Below are 13,270 nucleotides of genomic sequence, written 5' to 3' on the forward strand. Positions count from 1 at the left end.
TGGAGACAGGGCAGACTGGAAAATGACAGCCTGGGAAGGAGGTGTGGTGTCCATAGCTTTGGTGTTAGAGGTGCTGCCTGCTGAAGCACCGGTGCCGGCCTAAGCGGTAAATGGGGTGCTGGGGTAAAGAGGAGCAGGATGGAAGATGACAGCCTGGGAAGGAGGTGTGGTGTCCATAGGTTCGGGGTCTGAGGTGCTGACTGCTGAGGCACCGATGCCCACCAAAGCCGAAAATGGGGTGCTGGAGAAAACAGGAGCAGAATAGAAGATGACAGCCTGGGAAGGAGGTGTGGTGTCCATAGGTTCGGGGTCAGACGTGCTGACTGCGGAAGCACTGATGCCCGCCAGGGCCGTAAATGGGGTGCTGGGGAAAACAGGAGCAGAATGGAAGATGACAGCGTGTGAAGGAGGTGTGGTGTCCATAGGTTCGGGGTCTGACGTGCTTCCTGCTGAAGCACCGATGCCCGCCAAAGCCGTAAATGGGGTGCTTGGGAAAACAGGAGCAGAATGGAAGATGACAGCATGTGAAGGAAGTGTGGTGTCCATAGGTTCGGGGTCTGACGTGATTCCTGCTGAAGCACCGATGCCCGCCAAACCCGTCAATGGGGTGCTGGGGAAAACAAGAGCAGAGTGGAAGATGACAGCGTGTGAAGGAGGTGTGGTGTCCATAGGTTCGGGGTCTGAGGTGCTGCCTGCTGAAGCACCGATGCCCGCCAAAGCCGTCAATGGGGTGCTGGGGAAAACAGGAGCAGAATGGGAGATAACAGCATGTGAAGGAGGTGTGGTGTCCATAGGTTCGGGGTCAGACGTGCTGCCTGCTGAAGCCCCGATACCCGCCAAAGCCGTCAATGGGGTGCTGGGGAAAACATGAGCAGAATGGTAGAGGACAGCCTGGGAAGGAGGTGTGGTGTCCATAGCTTCCATATTAGAGGTACTGCCTGCCTGATCTGAGAGCAGAGAGTGAAAGTGGGAGAGCTTCTTCCTAGATTCTAACTCCTCTGAATTTATAGCACTGGCTCAGCCTGGCTTTATGACATATCCATTGTACGTGTCACAGAGAAAGGGCGGGCGGGGCAGGGGTTGAGGCAGGGGTCACGTGCAAGCCCAGCTGGTGGCTTAACCCAGGGCCAAAGGCAAAGGGTGGTGTCCCTTCTGGACTTCCTAGGGGCTGGGACTTCTCGCTGTGGGTGGCAGGTGTTTGGCACCAGATGGGCCACCATGCGGAGACTGCTGGGGACTGTGGAAGCCTCCTCCAGAGCTCACCCTGCCTGGGGACTGGCTCTGCAGGCCCCTCAGCCCTGTGTATGTATTGGCCAGGCCTTCCCCACCACGGGGCCCAGAGACCAGAGCCTGCTCAGACCTGAGGGCAGGAGGCAGCCAGAACTTACCAGGGTGTGGGCCACCTCGTCCGGAGTCCTCCCCAGCTTCTCTGCGAGACCTGGAGACAGGATCGCCTTCTCCAGGGCTGCTCAGCTGCCAGCATCACCACGAGCCAGGTGGCCAAGTTTTCTGAGCAGGAGATGCAGAGCCCTGATCCGACTGGATACTGCACCCCACGATGTCCCTTCCTGGAAGATAGGTTCTTTCTTCACTTCTTTTTTGAAATCTGGTAAAACACCATTTAAACCTTGGCCTGTCCTTCAGGGTATATAGATGGTAGTGGCTTAGCTGGGATTCGATCCAAGCCTGTGTGATTCCAGAGCTCGTGCTCTGGACTGTGGTGCCTCCTTATCGTATATGCTTCATGTGTTACTTGTTTTTCTTTTTCTCTTGTAGTCCTTATGGTACTTAGCCCTAAGTGCCATACCTGTAACGAACAGCTACACTGCCCTGTAGGAGGTCTTCTTTTGTTCAACGCATGAATTGGTCATCCACCACACTGTGTTCTAATCTCAGAAGATACAGGTCAGGGACCACCAGTTGTCAGCATGGCACCATTCCATATTTCTAATTGAGGCTTGAAGCCCGTATTTTCCCTTTGTCTAGTTTGAAGGATCCAGATATGTAAAGATGATATTCTAGATAAATCATGGGCTATCGTGAAAGAAATTCACCAGTGAATTGTTCCGTATGGATTAGAAGCCAGCTTCTCTGGCCTTCCTGGAGTATATCCAGTAAGGCGTCTCATTCATGTCTAGAAAGCAAATATATCATTTATTGCAACTTCAGCGTGGAGCGATGTATTGGTATAAAGTACGATCAACACAATTTGGTCATTGTGAGTATGCCAGCTGGGTCCACTCTTACTACAGATATGTAACTCTAGAGATTCTTATGCCCAAGAGAGGAGACATACTCTTGGCTGTCTAGGACAAGGGAAGCATGTGTTGTTATTCAGGAGCTGGAAGCTTCAGCATGACAGGTAGGAATTGAACAATCCTGGTCTACACATCACTTGACCTTGCTTAAAACTTGTTTCTTTGGCTTGCTTCATTGGAGTGTTTTCTCCCTCCTGGGGCTGACATTGTCTGTTATGTATCACGCATGTGACATGTAGAAATTTCAGAACCCAAAATCATATAGATCATTAAAAACATATATATATATATGTATGTATGTATATATTTTAAAACCTATTGAAACTCACACAGGACATAATTCATATATTCCACAGTCAGTTTGACCCCCTGCTCATGAGATTCTTTTTATGGTATGTCCCAGCAAATCTGGGCTTCCATCCCCAATAAATTTTGGGGTTGGAGGACACAAAAGCTTTTGCTCAGACCTAAATTCTGTCTGAACAAAAGGGAAATATTATAAGCCCTTTGTAACCACTCCAAGAGCAGAAATGATTTACAGCTGTGGCATTGAAACATAATTCCTCAATCTCATTTGAGAAGAGTTCAGTTAGAAACAATGTCTTGATTTTTGTTTCTTTTGTTTCTTCCCTGTTTTCTTGTCTTGCTTACCAACAATCCATTGTAATTCATGAGTTAGTATGGCAGCAGGCTGAGCGTTCCCTGGAGCTCATTAAATGAACTGTTTTTCCTTAAATGACGTTTGTCTCCTTGTTTTCAGCCCCTCTTCCTTCCTCTGCCCTTTACTATAACCAGAGCTCAGCAAAAGCTGAGTGGCTTTGTGCAGACCTTACTTAGGTTCAGCCTTTTTTTCTTCATTCTTTTATTCACGGCTCCTCCATTTCATTGTTTGCCTTCTCGAAATGTGTTGAAATCTTTCTGTGGTTGATGACTTCCAAAATATCTTGGCTTTTATTGGTTGATTAGTTTTGGTATCTCTACAGTTTTATTTAGATATGGTTTCAGGAGGAACAGAAAGTAAATATATTTCCTAGTCTGCCATCTTGAGCTGAAAATCCCTGTGGATTTTAGCATCCAGTGTTCCCATGGGAAAACACCCAACCATGGCATTAATGGATGTTACACTCAAGATTTCAGCTTTTCTTGAGCAATCACTAAGGGTTTAATATGTGGTCATTTCTAATGGGGAAATAATAACTATCTCATGACGTTGATTTGGGGATTAAATTAGATAATGAACATGAAAATGCTTTGTAAGATTTAAAGTTCTGTAAAAATGTTTTTGTTATCATTTGATTTGTTGCTATTTCAACTTCACTTGACAGTTGTTTATGACCTTGCCTATGTGAGAAAATGCCCTCTGGGTTACTTTTTTGAAAGCCAGAATGTATTTTTCAATAGCTCAATGGAACTGGCATCATTTGTGAAGGTTAAGGGTGAACGGGTAAATGTTTCTTGACCCCTATCACTTTACAGTGTTTTCAGGAACGAACTGACTCATGTATTCCTCTTCCAAATGTGGTTGAGGACCTCCTACCAGCCACATGCTTTACATCAGGTGTTGGAAAGCATCTTCTGGATTTTAAATATCTTAGGCTTTGTGGGCCATATACAGTTTCTGTAGCTTCTCCTCCTCTTTCTTCTTCAACAAGCTTTCTGAACGTGAGAACCATTATTAGCTCACAGTCCCACAGATCCAGGCTGAGAGCCTGATTTGATTTGTGGCCATTATTTGCCGATTCCTGCTCTGCGTCCTCATTGAGGAGGGGGACCATGTTTGAGTAATCACTTCTTTGAATCAACTGTTGGTGTTCTGGGGCTTGTCCTTGCTCTCCTACAATCTCTAATCAACGTGGCATCCAGAGAGATCTTGTTAAAACATAAGTCAGATCATGTCACTCAAATTTCTTCAGTGGCTTCTTCACAGGAAATGCAAAGTCCTCAGAGTGCCTCCACAGACCTAGAAATCTGGGCCTCTGTTTCCTCTCTGAGTGTTTCCTTCTCCTCTCCAATTTGCTCGCTCTGTTTTTCACACGCTGACATCCTTTCTGCTCCTTGGATACTCCAAGCCTACTCTTGCCTCATTGACTTTCTGCCGCAGGCCAGCTGCAGAAAGAGGATTTCACCACCCAGGGTCAGAAGGGAAGGGGTAAGGAACTGAAGTAGCACCGACGAATGGGGTCAGAATCCCATGCGGTCAGAAGGCTGCAATGAGAAGCCTACTCACTGCAACAAAGAATAGACCCCCGCACGCCAAAACTAGAGAAAGCATGCATGCAGCAATGAAGACCCAATGCAGCCAAGAATATAAATAAATAAAAAATAAAGTATAGACTCTTAAAACAAATCTATAAAGGATATTACAAGAATAGAATCACAGGCCAGTTTCTCCTTTGAACATGCATGCAAAATGTGTAAAGAGAAGCACAAACTGTATCCATGGTATGTAAAACAATCATATATCAAAATCAAAGTAGCTTTATTCTGGCAATGCAAGGTTGCTTTAATGTCCAAACATGAAACTGATCCCAGGAATGAATTAGAGTGGGAAAAAAGTCATTTAAAACTGAAATCTTGGGACTTCCCTGGTGGTCCAGTGTTTAGAACATGGCGCTTTCACTGCTGGGACCCTGGGGTCCAATCCCATGTCAGGAAACTAAGATCCTGCAAGACATGAGGCAGGGCCATGAGAAAAAAAAAAGGAAAGAAAGAAGCCTTAACCAGGAGAAGCACAAGATCGAATAAACATAACAGATAACACCTTATGAAAAGTAGGTGAAGATTATGGAATATTCTAAAATTTAAAACAGAAGGAAACTTTTAAAGATTCAAAAGGATGTGACAAATATTGTACATAGGCAAAAATGAAATGAAATAAAATATATAAATGATGGGAGCCCAAAATTCCAGATGCCCAATTCCTGTCTCTGAAGATTCTCATTCAATGGGTTCAGGATTTCCTCTATATTTATAAACTTACAGGTGATTCTGGTACGATTCACAGACACAATGTAAAGCTTCTCTTTTACAGGAAAGAATACCAGATTATTTTGTTATCTTATAGTTATACTAACAGGTTGTACTATTGACGGATAAGTCTGCTGTCAAAATGCACCCCCACTAGGGATAAAAAAGGAACTAGTAGTCTCTACTGCTACTTGGTGGCAGCATGCATGTATTGCAAGGGCAATTACTGTAGGAATCCAAATTAGTGGAACATTTTAGAATTGGAAGACTACATAGAGATCACCTAGTCAAGCTTCCAACTATTATAGTTGTAAAAACTAAGGCCCATATAAATGAAATGATTTATCTCCAAAGAGCATTAGTGAAAGTATGAAGTAAAAAATACCTCTGAAGTTTTAAATTAGTGCTGTTTTTATCAATCTCGAGTATTAGCTTAAACTTCAGTGTGACAGATTTGGGATTGAATCCTTGCTCATGTTTACTGATTGCGTGCCTTTTAGTAAGTTACTAAAACACATTTTTTTTAAAATAGACGTATTTATTTATTTATCTTTGGCTGCCTAGGCTCTTCGTTGCTGTGCGCGGGCTTTCTCTAGTTGCAGTGAGCGGCGGCTACTCTGTTGCAGTACACGGCATTCTCATTGTGGTGGCTTCTCGCTGTTGCTGAGCATGGGGCCTAGGTGCGTGGGCTTCAGTAGTTGTGGTTCACGGGCTCTAGCACGCAGTCTCAGTAGTTGTGGCACATGGTCTTAGTTGCTCCGTGGCATGTGGGATCTTCCCGGACCAGGGCTCAAACGTGTGTCCCGTGCACTGGCAGGTGGATCCTTAACCACTGCGCCAACAGGGAAGCCCTACGAATACACTTTTAACTTTGCTTTTCACGTATGTAAAATGGTGAGCCTTGACTGATATAGAACATGAGATAACCTAGCACTGTTCTTAACACATATATGTAGTTAAATTTTTTTGGCTCTCATCCCTCTTAAACAGGCTCTATCCTCTTAATAATGAATGTGTCTTTCAGCTAGCAGAGCACCCCAGAGCTGACCACATTCTGGCAAGAGATATAGGATTCTTTTTCTTACTGGGGGTTCTTTATACCTGATATTTGAACTGCACTTAAACATGAACAACTCTTGTTTATACTGTATTAATGGATTTGATGGATGAAGTTTAGAAAGTAATATGCAGGAATTGAGCTGCCTACTCTCAAGAAATATAATTCGATAGTGGTGGCTAGAACGATAAACAGTGTTTGGACAGGGAGTCCATATTGGATGTGAACTTCCTGTACTCCCTCCCATTCGTCTATTAAGAATAAATAGAATCCTTTCAAAATGTGTTTTAAAGGGCAGTTATTTCTTTCTGCCTCATTTAAGTTACCTGCAAGAAAAAGACAATCTCCTGAATCCTTGTTTAATAGGCTTTTAATATAAATCAGCTAATTTTTTGCAACATTTCCCAAACTTTTCATTATCCCATTGGCTGAGGCTTCTCAACGATTATCATTTGACAACAACATCTCCATCTTCAGTTTCTTTCAATGAATTGGCCTAATAGATGTGCCATTAAAACAGAGCTTCACTCTCAACGTATTTTTAATTTTGTATTCAAACAGTATGAAGGACTCAGCTGTAACAGTGAGTGGATTTCTGATACATGCTACATGATGGATGCAACTAAGTGAAAGAAGTCAGGCATGAAAGGCTACATATTGTATGGTTCCATTTATATGAAATGTCCAGCAGTGGCAAATCCATACACACAGAAAAGATTATACATTAGTGGTTGCCAGGGGTTTGGAAGAGAGGGAAATTGGGAATGACTCCTTAAAATGGGTGTAGGTTTCCTCTTGGTTGATGAAAATGTTTTGCAGCTAGGCAGTGGTGATAGTTGCACAACATTGTGACAGCAGTAAATTCCACTGAATGGTACAGTGAATTGAAAAATGATCCAAATGGTGAATTTTGTGTTATGTTCATTTTACTACAATAAAAAGGGGAAAGAATTAGAGAAAGACTTAGAGTTTGGGAAAGTAAGGTGAGCTGGTCAAGAAAAAGACAGCTCTATTATTCAGTTTTCTCTCAGCTCTCCCAGTGCATTATTAATCCTCAGCAAAAAGTAGCCTGAACTTGTAGATGATAGTCATTCAACACAGTCCAGGGAAAAGTAAATAAAATAAAACCCAACTCTTCTTCTCTAGCACATGTATGAAAGGTTAACTTGCTGCTCAGCCACGTGGACGTACACGAAGACGTTTCACTTTAGGTGTCCTCTACTTCAGTACTGTACTCACTTTAGCTCATTCACACATGTAGGCAACAGCATTCCTTCATTCGATGGAATCTGCAGCACTGGTTGTGATCGGTGTCATGAAAAGAAAAGGAAAGGTGGCGCAGAAGCCAAGGGAAGAGATTTTCAAGAAAGAGACGTTGTTTAAGATCTAACTCGGCTTGGCGGTCACAAAGATAAGGATTGAGAAGTAGTCCCCTGGACTTGTCAACAGAGAAATCATTGGGGGCTTCAAGGAGGTCAGTTTCACGGGAGTAGTGGGGCAGAAACCAGATCGCAGTGTAGATGGGAGGGGAGAAATGGGGGGCAAGTCAAGAAATTGATGGCAAAGGGAAAGAAGGGAGGGGTGGATAGGAGGACAGGAAAATGGAATGGAGGAGAGCATTTCCTTGTGGCTCTTTCATATGGCTGGGAGGGGCCAACAGAGAAGGAGAGCGTGAAGATGTAGGAAGAGGCGGTGGCATCCCGAGCCCAAGGAGGACTGGCCCCTGTGTTCAGCTCCCACCAGCTGGATGTTCCCTTCCTCTAGCTTTCCACGTAGGCTGTGGAAGTTGCGCCTTGCCTCCTTGGATCAGCTGCCCTTGATTCGTTCGTCCTTTTCTTATTTCTCAGCACATCTGGGTCATACGTTATGTGAAGACAAACAAATCACCACTGATGCTTAATTTTCTTGAAAAATCCCCCAGGCAGGTACCATTTTGGAGAACTACATATTGTGCCTCAGAAAGCCAAAGTAGCCCATTTTTCCTCTGTCATTGGGAGAGACTGCCGTTTCTTGGAGAACCTGATGAAGAGGGTGACTCGCACTTAGGAATAACGTTGCTTGAAAGGTGCAAAAGGTGAGGTAGTTTGGCTACGAGGGGCCTCTGAGGCCTGAGACTTCCTGAGAGATGGCAGACTCACAGCTCCCATTTCCCTCTGAACCTGGGCTATGAGCTCATCAAATGAGATGGTAAATAAAGTCACTGACATGGTTGAAAGGATAATTTTGTTCTCTCTTTTTCACTCGGAGCAAATTGAATGGAATTTGCATACAACATACGGATGAAATATCTATACGAAGGGGCTTGACCATATCCTCATGATTCCCCTTCCCTTTTCTACATCTGGCCCCTTTAGCTCTGCAGACTTAAAGCCACCCCATCAGTCTACCCAGTCGGTCCGCTGAATGTCTCTTCCTCCTTCGCATCTGGTCCTTGTCGTCACCTTGTTCTCCACTACCGCACCCTGCAGTAGCTGTTAGGTCCAGAGCGGTTGGTTCACTGTGAGCAAGTAACTGTCAACTCCATGGACGGGTGGAAGTGACTTGGCAGCCGGGATGCGCCCACCCTGAGTTCATTATACCAATGAGGGTCAAGGAGAATCGGGATGCAGCTGGTCTGCAGAGCCCCGGCAGTTCTGAGACACATGCTCCTGGATCCACACGTTGCTCCATACCCAGCCTTGCCTTTCTTTTTGCTCTCTCTTGACTCCATCCAGGTTTCTGCTCTCCTTGTCCCTTTGGGGAGGGAGGCCAGTACCAGCCCAGGTGTAGTCCCCCAAAGCTTCCTACTTCCAAGCATTACGTAGGCTTCTATATCCACTTGCTTGGGTTTCCCTGGCATTCGTGCCAACCAGTTGAGTGGTTTATGCCCTAGGCTCTCTTTTCTGGCAAGAATGTGCCTAAAAATCTCCACCTCTGGTTTGGTGGCCCCTAAACATTCCCAGTCAGTTTTGGTGAGGGGACACTTGGTGACAGTGTTGTCTTTCGAAATGAGTAGGTCCGTTACCGACAATACTTTGCTCCCCATACATTATTTATAAGGTTTCCCTGTTTGTATGTGCAAACCCTTTGTGTGTATCTTTTGAGAAATACATTGTACAGGCCTCTTTTTTATTTCTTCCACACACCCTAGAGATGTCATAGAGGCAGTAAATGTGTCCAACTTTTTGAGAAATTGGAACAATCAAGACTTATCTGTATGGAATGCTGTTAAAGATGTCAATTCCCGCGACAGTACCTTTCATCTGACACACTTAGGGACTGTTAACAGGCTAAATGTAGTAAAAGACGTGGATAGAGAGAATTTTCATTATCTTGTGCTCTGAAATCTTGGAATTTCAGTGGTTTGAATGGGCCTGAAAATGTATTCTTGTTAGTAGGGACATAGAAGCCTCTAGCGGTATTCTTAATAAAGCAAGGTGAGTTGTAAGCAATCATCTGATGGAGGGTAAATGTACCACACTCCAGTTTAAGAGAAATACAATATAAAAGTCTTACCATGGAAGAAAATCTTTATATGATCTTTTGTAAAAAAAAAGCTTCAAGAAACATAAAGACATGACACCATATTCAGTTTAAAGTCAGTGACTTGTAAGCAAGGCAAAGCAAAGACAGTCTGATTAATGCCGTTGCATTGTTCTGGCATTCTTTAGGTCTCACCCATTTCTGTGGCCTTTTTAGAACCTAAGATTCTAGGGCACAGAGAACTTCACCTTGACGTAGGGCTGAGCAAAGGCGCGGAGCATTTCTCAATAAGTAGGCATTAAATTCTAAGTCCAGAAGGGGCCTTGAGATGCCCTCTCTTTACTCCTTGGTAGAACTGTTTTAACCATCTCCCCAAAACAGATTTTTTTCTTTAAATCTCAAAATTCAGAGATTCCACAATCAGAACTTACTTCTCATGTTGCCTTGTGGTCTGCTGTGGGCATCTGTCGAATGGCGTGAACTCTGCGTGGGGAGCCTGGCCTACCCTCCAGGCCCACGGTTTGGGCTGCGGCGGTGCCATGCTGTGCTCAGGGGCCTTCTTTTTTGGAAGTCTGGGCTCCAGTGAGCCTTGGTCATGTTCTATTATGGAACCTTGGGTGCTAGACCACTCTGACCCTCAGTCTCATTTGCAGGTTCTGGGGAGGATGAAATGAGCTCATGTGATATCCAGGTGACTGAGGCAGAGTCGGCTCGGGATGAACCTTTGCTTCGTTTTCATTAGCCGTGGAGAAGACGATGACAGCTTGGTGCCTCTCCAACTTTAATATGGGTATGCCTCTCTTGTGGATCTTGTTAAATGCAGGCTGGTATTCAGTAGTTCTGGGTGCGGCCTGGATTCTGTGCTCCTAACAAGCTCCTAGGTGACGGTGACGCTGAGGGCAAGGGTTTGGCACCTGTGTTTCTCCCTTTCCGGAAGAGCAGGATGTCTGCCCCGTCCCCACCCCGAGAGGAGAAAACATCCGCAACGTGACTACTAGGAACCAGCATCCCTCACAGGCAAGGGAGCTGTACCACTGCTCCCAACCATTCTGTCTGAGGCGCAGCAAGCCAAAACACTGAAATGCTGAGGTTTGCAGCAAAGAGGAGGTTTATTCACAGGGCAGCCAAGCGAGGACGTGACGTGACAATAGGTCTCAAATCCGCCTCCCCAAAGGCAAGGGGCTTTGGGTATCTGTGGGATAAAGAATAAAGAAGCAGGGCAGTATGAGGCATGGGGAGCATGAGGAAAGGTGACTGGAAAAAGGTGTGCTCATCATTGTTCTGAGCTGGCGTAACTAGGCTACAGGGCTCAGCACATTCTCAGGCTGGAGATTTCGGCCCTCTGATGGCAGGAGGTCAAAAGGCACTTGCCCAGGTGGAAGATCGGTGGTCCTCTCCACTCTAAACCAGCTCAGCCTAACCAGGCACAGCTGATTCCAAGTTCCTGGACGATCACGGGACAAACATCTTATTGCTTATGCTACATGCTACTTGGAGGACGTGCAGGTGTTCAACCTACCTTGATGAGTGAAGACGGGATTTGACTAATCATGACACACTGTTTCACCTCCAGGCGAGCAGAAGAGAGCTGTAGGCTGAGTCTGGCTCCTGGCACCTGGTATTGGAGGCAGGTGGTTTAAAAACGGGCTCTGCCACCCTCTGTGCGATATTAGGTAGATAGACTCTTGAACCTTCCTGTGCCTGTTTCTCCACAAGCAGCATGGGGACGCCCAGAGTCCCTCTCTTGGGGGCTGTTATGAGGGTTCAGTGAGATATAGATGTATGCACAGGCACACGGGAGACACCCACTGTGTGTTCCCTTCGTGCTTATTTTTATTAGGACACCAGTATTGTTAGAAGATTTCTGGTTTGGACAACAAATTACATAGGTGATCATTGCTATCGTTTATGCAACAGCAATTCACATTGCCATTTGCAAAAATGTAGTTGGTTGTGCAATGGGGATTATAAACATCCGTTTAACATGAGCTACTGAACAGATAGTTTACACAGTAGCTACTTTATTTAAAAGCAATTCTCTTTGTTTTCTTAAGCAATTGTTAACCCCCAATTTCGTGAGTACTACCAAGTAAGTCACTTGAAAATCATCTAGAGCAATCTATTTCACTTAGCAAGCCTGAAGCTATAGTTCAACCATTTTATTTACTGTTCTGTGACAAAAATTACTCTCAACAGCTATCCCCTGGATAAGTAATCAGCTAAAGCTAGTTTGACTGACTAAATCGATTTACTGAGTTAATAAGCCAGTTGTTTTAGAAAAGGTCTAATGCATATTTCTCGTCCATTCTGCATTAAACTATTTCCCATGCCTCAAATGTCTTTTTTCCCATTCGTACATACCCAACTTCCTACTTCTGTGCTGTAGGGCTTGGCTGAACTACACCTGCCTTCATTGAAACTTTTCTGCCCTGCACAATTGGAGATAATTTTAGTCTCCTCATGACTCCCACGGGGTTACCTCTGTTGTGACAATTGACTATTTGGTGGCATATTTTATTTCATTTTATTTGAAAAAGCCTTCCGTTCCTCCGTGCACGTCAAACAGTAAATGCTTTCTCTTCGTAAACCTGCATAACACTTTTCTGAACTCTTCTGCTCTGGGCAAGATTCATCAGTACACCAGGCAAACATAGTGAAAGAGGAGACAGTACTTGTGTCCTATTCAATTGGGTCTTGATACCTAAGTGTGACTCTTAACCAAGGATTATGCAGTAGTTAAGGACACAGATTAAAGTTGTTTAGGGTGTGTCCTAAAGTGTCAGTGGCAGAATGTAAGTCTCTACTCTGGAAATTGTAGACCTGAGACAGACTACTTCCCTAAACGTCATTTCGTACATCTGAGAAAGATAATAGTATCTACCTTGTAGTAGACTGAATAATACCATTGCCCCCAAATGTCCCCATTCTACTCTCCAGAACCTGTGAATGTCACCTTAAATGGCAGAAGGCACTTTGCCAGTGGGTTGAAAGTAATGGTTCTCAGATGGGAAGATTCTCCTGGACTACCTGGACGGGCCCAAATATAACCACTGGTGTTCTCGTAAGAGAGAGGCAGAGGGAATTTTTACCCCAAAGAGAATGTGATGATGAAGTTGGGGTTGGATTGATGTGGCCAGAAGTGAAGGAATGCTGGCGAGGAAACAGATTCTCGCTTAGAGCCTCTAGAAGGAGGATGGATGGCCCTGTTGACTCCTGGTTTCAGCCCAGGGAAACTGGTTTTGGACCTCTGTCTTCCAGAACCATAAGAAAATAAGTGTGTTTTGTTAGAAGCAAGCACATTTGTAGTAATTTGTTACAGCAGCCATAGCGAACTAATGCCTACCTCATAGGAAGTATTTCTCCAATTAAAATGTGTGACTGGAAACACACTTAGTGGCATGTGTGACACACACTAGTTATGCTACTGTAGGTCGTTCTTGGAAACTGAAGCCTTGGTTTTGAGGGATCATCAAAACCAGTACAATGGTTGCCATGTTTCTCCTTGTTCAGCCTGGTGACCAACCCG

Source organism: Delphinapterus leucas, chromosome 9, assembly GCF_059928025.1.
Source record: "Delphinapterus leucas isolate spDelLeu-1000000601 "Yukka" chromosome 9, BTC_Dleu_Yukka2, whole genome shotgun sequence".
In the NCBI taxonomy this organism is placed as follows: Eukaryota; Metazoa; Chordata; class Mammalia; order Artiodactyla; family Monodontidae; genus Delphinapterus; species Delphinapterus leucas.